This window comes from Mirounga leonina, unplaced genomic scaffold (genome assembly GCF_011800145.1).
Source record: "Mirounga leonina isolate KUSES-001 unplaced genomic scaffold, KU_Mleo_1.0 Mir_175, whole genome shotgun sequence".
Classification (NCBI taxonomy): domain Eukaryota; kingdom Metazoa; phylum Chordata; class Mammalia; order Carnivora; family Phocidae; genus Mirounga; species Mirounga leonina.
The window spans coordinates 3292832-3311919 of record NW_023270453.1 but is presented as its reverse complement, the minus strand read 5'-3'; the positions used below and the strand labels follow the sequence as shown (position 1 = coordinate 3311919).

The following is a 19088-nucleotide window of genomic DNA, read 5'->3' as shown; positions in this document are numbered from 1 at the left end:
CACTCTTCCATCTGGTTTCCAAAATAGTGCCATGTGATATGCACTGCCAACGAATTCTACACTGATTCTCTTGGAGGCAGGCTCCTGACTGCGAGCAAAACTTGAGTGCTGTTTAATTGTATTGTTGCTCTCACATTAAAGTGTCATTTCACTGAGCTCAAAATTGTGGTTCGGTACTTGGTGATGCTACAGCATCTGCTCTTTTTATGAGCAAGGCTACTTCAAAGATCCCCGATGATGTAGGGAGCCCGGAGCTCCGGGTATTGAGGTCAAGAAAGGGACAGGGTTTGGGCTTGGAGATGTTTGGGAGACTGTTCTGGACAACGGAAAATGAGGTTCTGAATATATAATCATGAAAATATATCTTAGAAGATAGGCGTTCATTCTAGAAGGATGTGCTTCTTCAGTTCTTCGCTAGTCACCTTCCTAATAATATGCTAAATTTCTATTACAGTTAGTTCTTCAATCTATAAATGATTCTGGCAACTTAAAAAATCTCCAGAACTTTTTTTCTAAGATTTTAGGAAGAAAGGAGCTTTTATTAAACTAGAGAGATTCCTTTCCTCTAAAGAGAGGCAGAATGATTATTAGATGGGTTGAGTCAGGACAGAAGAAATCGGAGCGTTCTTATTCCAACTTTGCCAGTTTCGTGGAGAAGTTTGCACTGTTTTGTTTTCCCCATTCTTTTAAAGTCCTATGAGAATTTACATGATTATAATTAATTTTATTCAGCTCAATCTAATGCTCAGCTACTGAGAGACACTTTAATATCTTATGTTGAGTGATAAAGTACTTTTTAGGTCTATAGTTCTTTCTGTGTCCTCAAAATAAAGAGGCAAATTATGACCAATTGTACTTGAATATAGTCAGTTGTGTATCAAATATGTTTTAGGACAAAGTAGCTATTGCTTTATTAAAAAGCAGCTAAAGCCCAATCTGCTACAGATAATGAAGGTTTTCAGATTATGTTTTAGTTAAGATAGAAAGAAGAAAAAAACATTCTGAGAAAGTGTGAAAGTATCTATGGAACTAAAAGACAATGATTATTTTGTCTCCTTAAACTACATGCCAGTAAAAATTAGTGTTACTCAGAATTTGTTACCCTAAGCTGCTTGGCACCATCACCAATTTAGAAGAGAATGGTATTTAACTAAACCTAAACATCAGAAATGCACTATAGAACAGTGGTTAAGAACAAGGAGTCTTGGGTGCCCAGGTGGCTGAGTCAGTTAAAACATCTGACTCTGATTTCAGCTCAGGTCATGATCTCAGGGTGGTGAGATGGAGCCCCTGCCCCCCTCAGTCTCTCCACTCAGTGGAGCGTCTGCTTCTCTCCCTCTTCTTCTCCCTCTGTTCCTCCCCCAACTTAAGCTGTCTTTGTGTCTCTCTAAAATAAAATAAATCAAAAAAAAAAAGAAAAAGAAAAAAGAAAAGAACAAGGAGTCTTGTAGGAAACCTGGGTGGCTCAGTTGATTAAGCATCTGACTCTTGATTTCAGCTCAGGTCATGATCTCAGGGTTCTGTGATTGGGCTCCATGCTCAGCAGGAGTCTGCTTGAGATTCTCTCTCTTCCCTCTCCTTCTGCACCTACCCCACACCCCCACTCTCTCTCTCTCAAGAAAAAAAAAAAAAAAGAAGTCTGGAGTCTAACTATCTGGGTGTGGAATCAGCTTTTCCGTTTACTAGTTTGGGTGACTTTATTTTACTTTGCCTCAGTTTTCTTATCAATAAAATGGGGATGATAATGATAGGACTTCCATCATAACTTTCTGTGAATATTAAGTATGTTAATATATGTGAAGTGCTTAGAAGAGACTTGACCTACAGTAAAATTGGTATATCACATTTTATTGTTATAGTTGTCACCATTCCTATTGACCATTACCATATTCTCAGTTGGTGTTTTATTGCCCTGCACTAGGTAACCAACTTCAAATCATATGCAAACACATTGCCATAAAGTCTATCATGGAATTGTTGCTGTTTGCCATTTGAGATGAAGAACTTAGAACATTACTTCATATTTATCTGTCACATACTACCCATAACAAAAGACCATATATTATACGATACCATTTATTTATTTATTTTTTAAAGATTTTATTTATTTGTTTGACAGAGGGATAGAGAGAGAACACAAGTAGGCAGAGGGAGAGGGAGAAGCAGGCTCCCCGCAGAGCAGGGAGCCCGATGCGGGACTCGATCCCAGGACGCTGGGATCATGACCTGAGCCGAAGGCAGCCGCTTAACCGACTGAGCCACCCAGGCGCCCTACAATACCATTTATATGGAATATCCATAATAGACAGATGTGTAGAGACAGAAAGTAGATGAGTGGTTCTTTAGGGCTCCTTAGGGCTGAAGAAAAAAGGGGTGAGGAATAAGTGCTAAGGAATATGCATTTCTGTGTAGGATGATTCTCTGTAGGATGAAAATATTGTGCATTTTTTATGGCAGTTGCACAACTTCATAAATATACGAAAGCCATTAAATTGTAAACATAATATAGGTGATCTTAATGTATGTAAATTCTAAATTACAAATCAATGAAGTTGTTTAAAATCTATATAAAAGTAGGAGAATTACAGAAACATGGTCGTGGTGGTGGTGGGGTTTGTGGCAGAGTGGTTTTTGGATTTTCCCAAGTTCTCACATCCAAGCAGTCAGAGCACCTAGTTAACGAAGTCAGTCTGTCACAGAAAACATAGACAACAAAATTAAGTGAAAATGCATCCCTACAAAAGCCAGTATATAAGCAAATAGGGATAAACCACCAACAACCACAAGACCTGTGTGTTATTTATGTCTGTAAAGGAGAAAACAGGAGAATCATGAAAGAGCCAACAGATACTCACTGGGAAATTCAATCAGGTGGTTTGAGAATGGTAGCTAAAACTGGAGGGGTTTCACTCACTTATGGAATGAGTGGGTCCAGGGCTCTGTGGGAAGTTCTCGGGGGTGGGAGCCATTGACACCATGAACACTCAAAGTGGATCCACCATGATTCCCTTCCATTTCAGCAGTTCACATTCATAAACCCAGTGAAACCAAGCATTAACACACACAGCACTGGGACTAGAATCAAAATTGAGTAGACTAGGGACAAATGAAGAAAAGAGAAGACCCACATCAAAGTGGGGGATGGGGACTAAGCCAGAAAATCTCAAAAAGCAAAGCACCATATGTTTTTATAGATTTATGTAGATTCTATAGACTTATAACCTTTTTCAGGGATTTAGCACTAATCCTCTAACTTTGGCTATGTCATTATAGAGCTTCAGTTTTCACATTTGCAGAATGACAGGATCATAATGGACTCTCTGGGATTTTCCTAGGACTCTCTGACAGCTCTGGAGTCTATGTATATTTTTAAAAGTTTGGAATAGTTGAGATCAATTTAAAATTGATGAAAAGTGAATATGGAAGAAGGTGGAGGATATATATGATTTCTATGTATTTCTATTTATATTTGGTGGTTATCTACTTTACCTGCAAATAAGAAAGCTATCTGAGCTTCATAGTTACTTTTTATTTTCCATTCAAAAACTTACAACTCAATTTATTAGATAATATTTAGTACATGACCAACATAAAGCTATATGTATTATTTTTTTATTTGTTTGCATTCTGAATACATCACGGTACTATCTTCAATTTACTATCAAATCTGTTGTATTTCTCTAAAAAGAAAAATAAGGCAAAGGCATAGACCGAGTCTTCAGTCTGTCCAGGGACCCATTAAGAAGCATATCTCCTTTTTGGATAAGTTAACAAGGAAGCAAGTTGCTTAATAATGGAAAATTAAGTAACAGATTAGGAACTTGGTATCTCCTCTTTTTAAATTCACGTTGATTTAAAATGTTTTTTTTTTTAATAAAAATCTTATAAAATGCAACTACCATCCTATAGCAGAGAGAAGTAGGACTGGAATTTATAGAGACAGGAAAGAAATATTCCATCATTGTAATTATCAAAGTGTAAATTCTAAATTTAAATGGTCACTCATTTTCCAAGAGAGTATTATTTACTAAGTACAATCATTCAGCTGATACTTATTGCATTTGCTATGAATACTAAGTAGCATTTATGTCAGTTGTTGGGAGCCCAGTTCTGCAAAACCATTAGGTGCAAATCCTAGGTTACCCTCTTGCTGTCTGCTCTGTGGCTTTAGGCAAGATACATGATCATCTTGTGTCCCATTTTTCTCAGCTATGAAATAATAATGCTGCTTACATCTTGGAGAGCTTTAGGACTAAATCATTTTCTTCATGCAAAGTGCTTTGAAGAATGCGTGAGATCCGCAAACACTGAATATTTGTTAGCTAAAAGTATAAAGGAACAATAAGTGCAGGCTTGATATTGTTTTAGGCACAACACTTTTTATATCATCCTTTAAGATCTGGTTCTGTTCTGTTCACCTGCTCAGCAAACATGTATTGATTGCCTGGGCTGCAGAAAACTGTACAGTGGACTGTGCACATCTCCTCCGAACAGGCCTGAAATGCACGTGTTACACAGTGTTTGGCTTTATTGATTTTCCAGTTCCCGTTTCAGTGCCCCTGCCTTGACTCCCGGCACTTCCTCCCCTATCCCACATGCCCCTGTGCCTTATATTTCCCGGACTGCTCTGTGAACTGTTTCCAAGAAACTAGTAAGCCTGGTCCGTTAACCTGGTACCTTAGGGTGGGAGCCAACAGTGTCAGACGTTGCCTTTTCGACTGAAACATCTAGTAGTTGCAATTGAATGATGACCAGATTTTAGTTCAGGGAAAAGGAAGGAATAATTCAGGGAATAGAAAATGCTTCCAGAAGTCAATAAAATCTTCTAAGTAGACAGTAGCACAGTAGCTACTCTGTCTTTCTCTAAATTCATACAGAACAAAACACATCACGCTTCCCTAATAATCCTAAATGTGAAAGGAAGGAAATAGTTTGGGGATAAAGTAAGGGAAGCCAGAGCGTCATTATAATTTTAGATGTCTGGTGCATTGTCTTCACACATAAATTGAAAAGGCTTACTCTTTTATTATAACCACTTTCACACCTTTCATTTTTCCCCTCAAAAACTGTATGTAAAATGACTCCTAAGTGTCCTTTAAACAGTAATTGATCTGGAGTGAAAAATAGTGGCTTGATGATAATGATTTCAGTGCAGCATTACTCTGGATTCAAATTGAACTTGGGAGATCACAAAACAGTGATTGCTCTATATAAAGTTCACGAATACATAAATCTATAAACAGAAGCCTGTAGAGTTTGCCTTCAAAACTTAACCTTCTTCACTTAGTTTAGATAAAAAGCTATATTTCTACTTAAGATATGAGTCCTCCAAGTGTTGCTTTTAGATCTCACACAATTGTCTTTTAAAGTATATGTTGTCAGAGAAGAGAAGAAAAAAAAAAAAGAAGAAAGGGAGGATGGCAGTGAGTAAAAAAATATAATAATAACTGAATATCTCACCCTAATGAAATAATTAAAAGCCATTTATAATAACTAATGGGTAGATGATTTGTAGCTCTGTATAATGTAAGGGTGGATAAAGAATGAATGGGTCTATGGATGGATGGATGGATGAACAGACGGGTGGATGGGAGGACAGGTAGATTAATAGAAGCCGTTTACTCAAATCTTGGTGTATGTGTGAAAATTCATATCAGAGCAAGTTTCTGCCTTCGTTGAGTTACATTCTGGTGGCAGACGCAGATAATAAGCAAAGTAATATGTAATATTGTGTCATGTGGCAATAGAGGCTATGAATGCTATAGGGAGAAAGCTATGGAGATTATTACCTTGATTAGAGTGGTAAGAAACAGTCTCTTTGATGGTTAGAGTTGAGCAGAACCTTAAATGAAATAAGAGGTGACCATGCAAACATCTTAGTGAGGAGTTCCTCCAGACCAGCCAGGCAGATCTATTAGGAGGAAAGCACATTGATGGATGAAGCAGAAGAAAAAAGGGTAGGGGGATAGCGATGGGTCTCATCATTCAGAACTTTGTCATCAGAAATGCCTGCTCTAAACTGGGGATCTCCTTACAGCACAGGAGTCAAATAGGTTGACTGGAGTTGGTCTCCCTAGGTGTAAATTCTGTCACTGCCACTTACTTGCCATGTGACCTTGAATACATGCTTATCATCTCTGTTGCCTCCATTTCTTTATGGCAATAAAAATCAGACCTACTTTTATAGATTTGACAAATTAACATATGCTAAGATGTTTGAACAGAAACACTTTAACTACTTAATAAATTCTAAACATATGATTATCATCATAATCATCACCATCATATTTTAATTTAATCCTCAGTAAAACTCCAGAAAATTAAGGTACCCAGAGGTTAGCAATAACTAATACCAGCCAGATTGATTTCCTTACTGATGCTTAACAGCATAAAACCTTAGCCATAGTTAGCCATAAAAACATGGGATAGTACTAAAATCATGATAAATACACTTTCCCTTTTTAGTCAAAGAAAGGTAACTGATTTTTATTGATTCAAAAATTTTGATTCTTCAGTAGAGAAGAGTGGTGATATCTGTTCACGGACTCATAAACAAATACTACAATTTTTTTTAAACCTATCATTGTTTGTTGTAAAGATTATTTACTATTTGCAAAATATCCATTTTCTTTGCACGTGTCCCAGATCCTTTTGGGTAAGTGGATCCATGTGAAAAGATGTGGCCAGAGTGCTCTGAGGAAGTAATGTGTCACTTCCAGGTTGAAGTGCTGGTAGACAACCCTCCAGGTCTCCTTTCTGATGCTGTGGTAGGAGGCCTTATTTTCCAGATGTTGTGTCTCCATCTGCCTGGTCTTCCAAATTGGTAGAGAAAAGTCCCTCTGCCAATTTGTTTTAGATGTGTATAGTAAGTGACCCTCCAAAAATGGTGCTTTTGAGATTTTGGGTTATTTATTATGCGTCATATATGTAATCTATTTGGTCCTACCTAACACACCATGCAATTTCCTATATTACAGAGGGAATATTTTTACAGGTAGAGCTATTATAGAATTGTACTATACATATGTCGGGTTGTATTTGACATTGGGTTGTCCAGCATTGTAACCCTCGAAGCACATGCATTTGTTGTCTTTGAGGTTACCGCATCAGGATTTTGGTTGCTTAATTAATGAACAAAAAGAAATCACGACCCAAGCTATCAATCCTTTGCAGGTTTTTTTCTTTTTTTTTTCAAACTGAAGATGTAAAAGAGAAGGATACCTATCTTTCAGATTCTAATCTAAGTATGTTAAGAAAGAGCTTCCAGCTATCCTGCTCTAGCCTTGTGGGGAAAGTGGTCAGGAGAAAAAAGTTGACACTACACAAAACTCAGAACCAGGAGGTGGGGAGCCCTGTGGCATCAACCCTCTGCTTTCAGTTATTGCCAGCTTTAGTCTTCACTTTGCTTTATTGCTTGAATTGATGTGAGACAGGCCTCAGGACAGAGGCTTCATTGTCACGGTCAACCAACATTGTTCTTCAATAAAACTTAGAGCCAAGTTATTTGCTTCTTGTAAAATCAGGGCACCAATTCTTGTTCTTGGTCCCATGCCCATATTTTTAAAAACAGGACTATGCAATTGAGGTTATTATATCTATAATCAGCTATTTTAAAATAAAAAATCAAAGCCATGGATAGATCTAATTACTTTAACGTTATATTGAAATCATTTGTTACATACCTAGAAAATATCAGATATTACTTTATCTTTCAATATAATTGATAAGATTACTGTTCCAGTGTCAAAAGGTCCATATTTAAAGCTGTAATTATAATCATATCACAGTGATAAACTAAATATTATAATTGATGTGGTTATACTTGATTATAATCCAAGCAAAATGATATAGCTTCATTCATTCATAATATTAAGGAAAAGTAATTACTCAAGCATACATTTCAATAAGGTTTAAATGCCTTTGAAATACCCCTAAGTTCAAATGAAGGCTACTGTAAATCTGAATACTAACATTATCCTTGGTTCATATAGTTTCTAATTAGAATTTTTGTTTTAATTACAGTGAACATTTCCACACTTTATACCTTAGTCAGTAAGACCATTGCACAGAGTATTTGTGACAATATGGCACCTCAGTTTTTACTGAATTATGTTTTAATAATTATTTTCTATTCATACTAATATTCATATCAACAAGACTTCCATTTTAAGTTAATGTTTTGTTTTTTTTTAATTTTCCATTACACAGTTGAAAAATATGTTCTTCAGGGGCGCCTGGGTGGCTCAGTCGTTAAGCGTCTGCCTTCGGCTCAGGTCATGATCCCAGGGTCCTGGGATCGAGCCCCGCATTGGGCTCTCCGCTCAGCGGGAAGCCTGCTTCTCCCTCTCCCACTCCCCCTGCTTGTGTCCCCTCTCTCGCTGTGTCTCTCTCTGTCAAATAAATAAATAAAATCTTTAAAAAAAGAAAAAAGAAAAATATGTTCTTCAGTCCTGAAACATTAGTGCAAATATATATAATATATATAAGCCACAGGTGTACTTTAAATAAATAGATGTGGCACTCAAGAAATTAATATCATTGGATAAACATAAAGAACGAGGTTTCAATAAAATTTGCATGTATAGATACATGTACATATATTAAGACAAGGCTAGAAATAAATTTTCTTGTCTATTATATTTGATGGAACACATATGCACAGAGGCATATATGAATTTCTGAAAAACCTCATATTTGAATAGTCACACAGGGAAAGGGCTTATGGAAAAGAGCGTTGGGGCAAGCCACTCGAAGCATAGTTAACTAAGTTAAATGCTTCTGATATAAACAATAACAACCATAATAAAAAAATACTAGCCCAGTATAAAACATTTTAAAATCCTAATAGAGGAACTTTTCAGTAAACGTATTACTTGACTTAAAAAGGGGGGTAAGTTGGGAAGCAAGAAATCTTGGTGGAAGGGTGGTTTAAAAAATGTGTAAGGCTGTTTAATAATGGAGACACAGGGAAAGTGCCCAAAGATTGGAATAACTATACAATAAATAAACACTTGCAAAGAGAGCATGTAGAGAAACATTGTGAACACTAGATAACGCACATACTGAATAGCCCTTCATCTTTCTTGGCTCTCTGGTTTAGCTGTGTTGGTTTTCTTCCTTGGTGGCACAAGACATTATTGTAGTGAAGAAAATCATATAGGAATCAGCACTATTTCTGTGTTGTATTGGCCTAATCCCCCCCTACAGAAACATAGATTACCTATGAAATAATCAAGACAGTAGAAGGAAACTGGTACCTACTAGACATTAGTGGGTGCCAAGGTCAAACTAGACTGAGCACATGCATGATTTCTTTTAAGGAGGGCATAAAGATATTTAATACAGAATGGGTTCTTGAAGGATTTGAGCAAAATAAGTCACACAAATTGTCTGGAAAGTTGCCTCGGCAGATTTGGGAAATACAGTTTTAAATTGTTGACTCAAAGGCCAGGAAGGAACTCAGCAAAAGAAACCAAGTGTGGTTTGGATTTCTTTCCACTAGTTTACTTTTTGGTCTTTTGGTCTTTATACATTCTCATGATAATTTCTGGGAAGTCTCAAGGTTAATTAGGTCTAGTTTAATTGCCAATAGCATTAAACACAAAGGGAGTTTATTTAAGGATAGGAGGCATTTCAGGAAACCCAAGATCAGGAACACAGTCCAGCTTCAGGAAGATTCTAAAACCAAGATTGAAGAGGGAACTTGAGCCGTGCTTTTTCTGTGCCTCTTGTCTCTTAACTGCATCTCTGCACATCTATTTCAATCCCTCACCCTGTGGAACCAGCTTTCTCTGCTTCACCATGCTTAGGCAGAAAACATGACTATACCTCACGATTTAAAAGCCCTAACAACATTGTTGCAGAAACTCATTAGTTATATTTCTAAATTCTCTGTTAGAGGACTCTGATTGATTTTGGGTCAAATGACCTTCATCAGAACTGTAGTCCGATGGCAGGGACATATTGTACACGTAAGCCTACTGGCACCAAAGCTTGGTGACCATATAGATGAGAGTGAATCATCAGATGAAGGGAGTGAGATAAACAAGTCCACTGTGGGCCCATTGACAATGTATTCTTTGGATGTTACATCAATTCATTCAATAAATATTAATATAATACTTCCTACAGGGGCGCTTGGGTGGCTTAGTCAGTTAAGCTTCGGCCTTCAGCTCAGGTCATGATCCCAGGGTACTGGGATCGAGTCCTGCATTGGGGTTCCTGCTCAGTGGGGAGTCTGCTTCTTCCTCTCCCTCTGCCCCTCCCCCCACTCGTGCTCTCTCTCTCTCTCTCTCTCAAATAAATAAGATCTTTAAAAAAATACTTCCTACAAATACTGAAGTATAGTACACAAATGAATTGACTATTTCAATAGATGGCTAGTCTAATGGCACAGATAAAAAGCAATGAACTGACCTAGACTATGCAGAATAGAGAAGGGGGGAAGGGTGTATGAAAAATTGTGGGGGAGATGACAGTTTAGGATGGGTGCTTTAGTTCTAGTCATTATGTCTACCTTCCAGCTGGCAAAAAAAAATAAGGTGGAGAAAGAGGCAAAGAGCATATACTAACTGTCCTTTAAAAGATTTCCTTAAAACCGTTGCATATAATTTCACTTATAACTAATTAGCCAAATTTTTGTTGCATGTTCAAACTATAAAGAAATCCAGGACATGTGTTTATTCAAAACTAAGGAAGAAGGTAGTGGATATTTGTTTAGAGAACTAATAGCCTACCACAATTTCCTGCTAGGCAATTTCTCAGCCTAAGAGCATACAGAATTATGACTTTAAAGGTATACTGTCCAGGTGTCTGGATGGCTCAGTCAGTTAAGCATCCAACTTTTGATTTTGACTCAGGTCATGATCTCAGGGTCCTGGGATTGAGCCCCACGACAGGCTCCCTGCTCAGCGGGGAGTTTGAGGATTTCTCTCTCTCTCCCTCCCTTTGCCCCTCTCCCCGCTCATGTTCACACGCTCGCTCGCTCTCTCAAATAATCTAAAATTAAAAAATAAATAAAGGTATATTGTCAAACCCCTCTTCAGAGCACCCTGTTTTTTGCTGTGTTTCTCCATATGCTCTCTGCTAAGGGTGCCTATTGCTTAGTTCTCAATCTTTGGGCATATCCTTCTCCCCCTCCCTCCATCTCCATAATATCCCCTTAACCCTTTTTCTTTTTTTACTTTTTTAAAAATTTTATTTTATTATGTTATGTTAGTCACCATACAATACATCATTAGTTGTTTTTTTATTATGTTATGTTAATCACCATACATCATTAGTTTTTGATATAGTGATCCACAATTTAAACCCCCACCTTTTCCATTAAGATTACTTCCTTTTCCATAATTTTTGAGAAGTACATTTTTTCCTAATTTGGTAGGTGAATTGATATAGTGTTTTAATTTACATATACAATTAATAATGAGGTTAAATCTTTTTTTAACCAGTGTGCTCCTTATTCACATTCACATTTCTTCTTTTGAGAATTGCCCATTCATTCCCTTGCCAAAGATTTCTATTGATCTTTGATTTGGACATTCTCTTTCTTCACTAACTATATAAACCCTCTTTTATAAGATATATTCTAAATATATTTTTCTTTTCATTGTCTTTTCATATCATTTATAGTACTTTGAGAACATTTCATTCACTTAATTCTGTTTAATTTAATTTAATGAAGGTTTTACTTTATAGGTTTGCTTTTGTCATTAAGTTTAAGAAACACTTGGAGATTAAAAATATTCTTCCTGTTTTTCTGTTTTTCCTCTTTAATTTTAGTGCTTATATTTAAATGTCCTTACACCATACTTTTCCATCACCATAGAGATTTTGTCTAACTTTAATTATGCATTATAATTTTTGTTGTTCCTTTTTCCCAAGTGCCCTACCAAAAACAATTCACTGTAACATTGTTGTTTTCTCTACAACATTCTGGTACATTTTACTTTCCTAGTATTTTGATCTACTATTTTATTTTTTAATTTGTTGTGTTTTGCACTGGGGGGAACATCCTAGTTTCATTTTAGTTGTTTATTTCTTAGTGGTTAATTAGAATTCTCTTAACTGTCTTACTCTGGTGGAAACTAAAATGTGGAATTAGGTGATTATCCTGATTATCAAGGACTCATAGGAATTCATTTGGCAGGATGATGCTTTCATTTTCTTAATTGCTTTAAATATAAGCATAGTCCAAAGTATTAAAGGTCCTTTTAATCTATATGAAAGCTAAATGGGTTGGTTGACCTATTAAAAAAAAAAAGAAAGAAAACCAAAAAGAAATGAAAATATTAAGTTCACATTTTATTATTCACTAATTGATCTGTTACTGTTGATATATCTCGAGATCATCTTTAGCAAGAGCTGTTTTATGCCTAGATATATTTTTATGAGTTGAGTCATTGATTGAATGTTATCTCAGTATATATTAAATATTGTAAGCTCATCGAAATGAAGTTGAGTGGAAGACAGCTTTTTGGGGGCATTGGGTGCACTTTCCCAAGAAGCTATGGGATATGTTCCAAAAACCACAAGAACATATGCACAGTGAGGCATGTGGAATCTTTCTACGAAAGGTCAGCCTTAGCCTCAGTGATTAGATGATCTGAAAAATTCAGAATCTCCAGTCTTCTGGGATCCCAGAAAGCCCATTTCCAGAAATCAGCCCACTCCCTGCCTCATGTCACAGCCTTTTTCCTTACTGGTTCTGATCCTAATGTTAGACATAGTCTACTATGACAAATGTGTTTTCCTTTCTTTCTCTTTCTGTCTCTCCCTTCCCCTGCTTTCTTTCTTTCTCTTTAATCCTTCTTTTTCCTTTCTTTTTTTGCTAAAACAATTTTGCTTCCTTTTGTGAAAGGCATCAGTCATCATGGCAGTCAACCTTCGCTACACACTAAAATCTCTTGGGGAGCTCAAAATAATATCTCTATCCAGGCCTCCTTCCAGACCAATTAAACTGTTATCTCTGGGTGTGGGGTTCAGGCATCCATAATTTTTCAGGCTTTAGGTAATTCTAACATGTAGCCCTTATTATACATATAAAACAGTATCTTAAATTATGTTTTCAGTTTAATATTAGAATAAAATGATCCCCTAAATTACTGTACACAAATTAAGTGCATTATCTATACTTTGGAAATTTTCTTTTTCTTTTTTTTTTTTTCAAAGATTTTATTTATTAACAGAGAGAGAGACAGCGAGAGAGGGAACACAAGCAGAGAGAGTGAGAGAGGGAGAAGCAGGCTTCCAGCCGAGCAGGGAGCCTGATGTGGGACTCAATCCCAGGACCCTGGGATCATGACCTGAGCCGAAGGCAGACACGTAACGACTGAGCCACCCAGGCGCCCTATACTTTGGAAATTTTCTATGTGCACTTTTCTGCTGGAGGAAATCTATCCTGGCCTTTCATGATAATCATCCTCTGGAATTCATTTTTTGTTGTAGCGCAATTGATTGTACTAAATAATGTTATTTAACTTGGTCAGTTTTTTGTACTTGATATAAATAGGGTTACACTATAAAATCATGCACATTTTTGGTGACTTGCTTCTTTTTTAGGTATATGGTTTTGAGGTTCTTCACTATGCATGGAACCATGACATTAATTTCATGTTTTATGTAGTCATGGATGATTATTCCTTGGCTCAAAAATAATTTGATTCAGGGACACCTGGGTGGCTTAATCAGTTAAGCATCTGCCTTTGGCTCAGGTCATGATCTCGGGGTCCTGGGATCAAGCCCCACATTGGGGCTCCTTGCTCAGCAGGGAGTCTGCTTCTCCCTCTGCCCCTTCCCCTGCTTGCGCTCTCTCTCTCCTCTCTCAGATAAATAAATAAATCTTAAAAAATAATTTGATTCTATTTCTAATTTTTGCTTTTAGAGAATTAAATGCTAAGCAGCCTCATTCATATAAGATTGTGACAATTGCTAAGACTGGAGTTTTGTCATAGCATTACATGTCAAAATAGGTTGTAAAATAAAACCTATTGCATGATTAAAACTTATTTTTTGACCCAACTTCAGAAAATTAAGTCACTCCTCAGATTTTTTAAAGCAATGCATTAGAAACCACCTGACTTACAAAATTATTTATTACAATACAGTTGGTAGAATCATTCATTCTCTCAGTTTCTGGGAACATCCAAGAAGTGTTTTACCTACCAAGACTTAGAGAATCACCATTAATAAATCTTCTTACACTTCCATTTCGAGGCTCCTTGTTTAACTCAATGTTTAACTCAATACACCCCTAAAGATGTGGAAAATGTGAAACATGAATAATTTTAATATAGCTTGTGAATTATTTTTTGACAAAATAAGTTAATGTGATTTTAACTGATTCAGACATGATTCAGACATATTTATGTCTAACCTTTGGAGAGGCAGACTTAGTTCACTTACTGATTTGAAAATGTCTGCCATGTATACTGTTTGGCAAACAGTTCTCATTGTCAAACTAGCAGGTTAAATCAGACTTACTTTTCATTATAATAAGCCTGTCTTTTTTAAATCCATGTAAATGTGTAAAAACACATCCCATTCCACTTGTAAATGCAGTACTTGCAGAATATGAATTTATCCCACATTCCTCACATATTTCTTTAAAATATATGCAAGTTTAATATTCTAGACAATACTGTTTGCCATTTTAATGATAATAGCCCACAGTCCATGCAAACCAAGGCAAAACATTTTGGCATCCCACACTTGTTCATCAGTAGAAATGTTTCCAAATTTAAGTTGAGGATAAAGTCAAGCTTTGCTGTAACACCGGCTCCTAGCAGAGTGCCTAGCACTCAGTAGACAATCAGAAAATATTTTTTTCCTTTTAAATTTTTAGTTGTGGTAAAATAGAACATAAGATTTACCACTTTAATCATGTTTAAGTGTACAGTTTAATGACATTGAGATATTTACATTGTTTTCCTACCATCACTGGCATCCATCCAAGAACTCCTCTCTTGTAAAACCGGAACTCTATACCAGGTAAACAGTAGCTCCCATCTCCCCCTGCCCCCGCCCCCGCCCACCACCATTCTATTTCCTGTTTCTATGAATTTGACAACTCTAAGTGCCTCCTATAATTGGAACCAGACTTACTTGTGATTTGCTTACTTCACTTAGCATAGAAAGTTCATCCATGTTGTAGCATACATCAGAATTTCCTTCCTTTTTAAGGCTGAATTAAATTCCATTGTATGTATATACCATATTTTGTTTATGGGTTCTCTGTCGGTGTATACTTGGGTGGCTTCCACCTTTTGGCTATGGTGAATAATAAGACTATGGGTGTATAAATACCGGTTGGAATCCTTGATTTCAGGTTTCCAAAAGTGGACTTGCTGGATCATATGGTAATTATATTTTAGTTTTTCGTGGTCCCTGTGCCATTTTACCTTCTTACCAACCATATGTAAGCATTCTGATTTCCCCATATTCTCACCAAAACTTGTTATTTTCTGGGTTTTTTATTTTATTTCTTTAATAGCAGTCATCCTAATGGTTATGAGGTGGTATCTCATTTTGGTTTTGATTTGCATTTCTCTAATTTGCATTTATGATGGTGAACATCTTTTCATGTGCTTATTGGCCATTTGTCTCTCTTTCAGTAGTACCATAGTTTTCTTTGCCCTAAGGCACATATATTTTTTTAATCTACCATAATTTGTGACACAATCTGTTGAACAGTGGCTTCGGCCATCATATTTATTCATCAAGCACAGTGATTTCATTACAGAGACTCAATTTTCTGAGGTGATGAGCTGAACATCTAACTTGTAGCTACTAATAGTACACTGAGCACTGCCATTTTTCTATATATGTATATACTTCTCTAGCTTTCACTGTGAGCAGGGCTAATTTGTATCAAAATTCCAAACAAAACTATGATGAGAGCTTGTAAATATCAAACCTATTTACATTTATACTTCAGTTTTCCTGATTTTCAAAAAATAGCTTTAGTTATGTATGCATTGGTAGTAAAGAATATTGTATGATAAGTGGTTTCATGCTAATTTTGTTTTATTTCAGTCTCATGAAACTCCATCTAGATGAGTCATTTTTTTGAAAATAGAGAATAAAAAGTGTAAGGCATTAAATGCACTAGAAATATCACATCTCTCCTGTCACAACCTGGCCATATATATTTCTGAATGTCAAATAGAGGAAAGATACAAAGGTCTGTCTTCTACAAAGTGTGGAGTACACTTATAAAACAAAGTGCACAAAGGAGAACCAGAATGATCACTGGTGCATTCTCAAGCAGATCAGTTTTAGGAAGCTTCGCAGTTAGAAATGGAGATCTAAAAATCGATTTCCTTAAAACCATATTCCTTTATCCCTATTGTAAAATCTTTATGTGCTTTCTGATGTCTCTGTAGCTCAGCCTGAAGATTGAGGACATATATTTAGTCCATTCTTTTCCTTCCAGTCTGCAAGTGAGATCTAACACAAGAGGCTCAGACCAGGTCTTTTATGTTTCAGTTGTCTATTACTCTATCCCTTTGTCATTCTACATCATCTTACTTATTATAATGTATAGATAAGTTTTGTTATCTGTAGTATATAGTCTCTTGATTTTGATCTTTCACAAGAGCGTCTTGGCTCTTTGTTAGCCTCTTATTATTCCATATAAATTTTAGATTCATGCGAATACACACACACACACACATCCACATTCGTATCTGTGTATATGATTATATATCCATCTACCACTGAGGCAGGTTTCTCATTTGCTCTATGCAGCAGGTATAAGCCTGCTGGTCCCAGTTTTGTGTGGGAGCCTCCAATACATCCTCTGCCCTCGGCTGACCCTAAGCCAATGAAGTTGTCTCCAGATTTCAATAGAAATTTCCAGTTGGCTGAATCCATTCCATCTCTAGGTTTGAAGACTCTTGAATTTAAAAACATTTCAATATTGTATTACACATGTAGATGTTTCATCTCAGATGGTCTTAAATAAGGTGACTAAAATCTCATACTGCCAAAAATGCTAATCAAAAAATGATTTTCTGTCCATATTTTAAAAATGTGAAATATTAACATAGGGGTGTCTTGGAATGTTCTATAACATATATTATGAAAACTTATATCAGTTTTGAAAGGTTAGCCATTTAAAATGTACATCTTTTCCCAAGATGTCAATCTTGCTTTATTCTTTAGGAATAATGTACTCTTTGGTGAGCTGCTCTTATGAAACATACTAAGCAATTTAATACTGTGTTGAGTATTTCTAGTCTAAAAGTTTTATGTTGTGTTCCAAGAACACATTATTTTACCTTTTTCAAATTTCCTTTAAAGTGTAGAACATGCACTTTAATTATATTCTCTCAATTAATTCTCTCAAAGAATTTTATTCTTTTGATTGGAAAAGCAATTATCTTAGATATTATATAACATGATAGGGTTTCAGATCATTACCTGAGTTTGAATTTTAACTCTACTGTAATCTCTCAACTGTGTGACCTGGGACAAGTTAGTCAACCACTCTGTGCCTCTTCTATACAACTGAATTATTGTGAAAATGTATTGATTTAATCCTTGCAAAGTGATCCTAGGCAATTGTAAATCAACAATTAATATCATTTATTAATACTGGTTTCATTTTCTAACTCTGTTTAGAAAGTAAATGATAATATAAAATATTATTGTTTTCACAAAGCAGTGTTTTGTTGTAGAAAGAATGCTGGCCTAGGATGAATGAATTAGGACTTCCAGCATCCATAAATCAAGGACAGTTTTACCAGCTTTATATATATTTTTCTTAGCTAAATCTTAGAAGAACACATTTTATCACTTTATACATGAAGAAATAAGGTTTTGAGAAGGCAAGCAGTCAAGAACCCAGAAAAAAATGGAAAAACTAACAGTAATAGAACACTTACCAAAATGTCAAGCATATACTGAAAACTTTGCATATATCATCTCATCTAATGTTCACACACAAGTTCATATAGGAACTGAAGTTATCTCCATTTGTCAGAGAAGGAATCTGAGCCTCAAAAAGATCCACTAATTTAACCAAATCACATAGTTGTTACAGATTTTACTCAGGGAGATTTTAAGGTTCTGTTAAAAAATATTTTAAATTTTCTTTTTTTGTAAATTATTTGTTTACAATTATAAAGTAGCTCTAAATGTTTTTTTTAATTTTTTTATTATGTTAATCCCCATACATTCCATCATTAGTTTTAGATGTACTGTTCCATGATTCATTGTTTGTGCATAACACCCAGTGCTCCATGCAGAATGTGCCCTCCTCAATACCCATCACCGGGCTAACCCATCCTCCCACCCCCCCCTCCCCTCCAGAACCCTCAGTTTGTTTTTCAGAGTCCATCATCTCTCATGGTTCGTCTACCCCTCCAATTTCCCCCCCTTCATTCTTCCCCTCCTGCTACATTCTTCTTCTTCTTCTTTTTTTTTTTTCTTTCTTAACATATATTGCATTATTTGTTTCAGAGGTACAGATCTGAGATTCAACAGTCTTGCACAATTCACAGTGCTTACCAGAGCACACACCCTCCCCAGTGTCCATCACCCAGTCACCGCATCCCTCCCCCCCCACCCCCCACTCCAGCAACCCTCAGTTTGTTTCCTGAGATCAAGAATTCCTCATATCAGTGAGGTCATATGATACATGTCTTTGTTTGACTTATTTCACTCAGCATAATACCCTCTAGTTCCATTCACGTCGTTGCAAATGTCAAGATCTCATTCCTTTTGATGGCTGCAGAATATTCCATTGTATATATATATACCACCTCTTCTTTATCCATTCATCTGTTGATGGACATCTTGGCTCTTTCCACAGTTTGGCTATTGTGGACATTGCTGCTATAAACATCGGGGTGCACGTACCCTTTCAGATCCCTACTTTTGTATCTTTGGGGTAAATACCCAGTAGTGCAATTGCTGGATCATATGGTAGCTCTATTTTCAACTTTTTGAGGAACCTCCATACTGTTTTCCAGAGTGGCTGCACCAGCTTGCATTCCCACCAACAGTGTAGGAGGGTACCCCTTTCTCCGCATCCCCGCCAACATCTGTCGTTTCCTGACTTGTTAATTTTAGCCATTCTGACTGGT

General features: G+C 36.3%; 1 protein-coding gene across 1 annotated transcript in view; it reads left to right on the top strand.

The window, feature by feature from the left end:
• MALRD1 (MAM and LDL receptor class A domain containing 1) overlaps positions 1-19088 on the top strand; it is an 807963-nt gene that overhangs the window by 542539 nt on the left and 246336 nt on the right. The window lies entirely within an intron of this gene.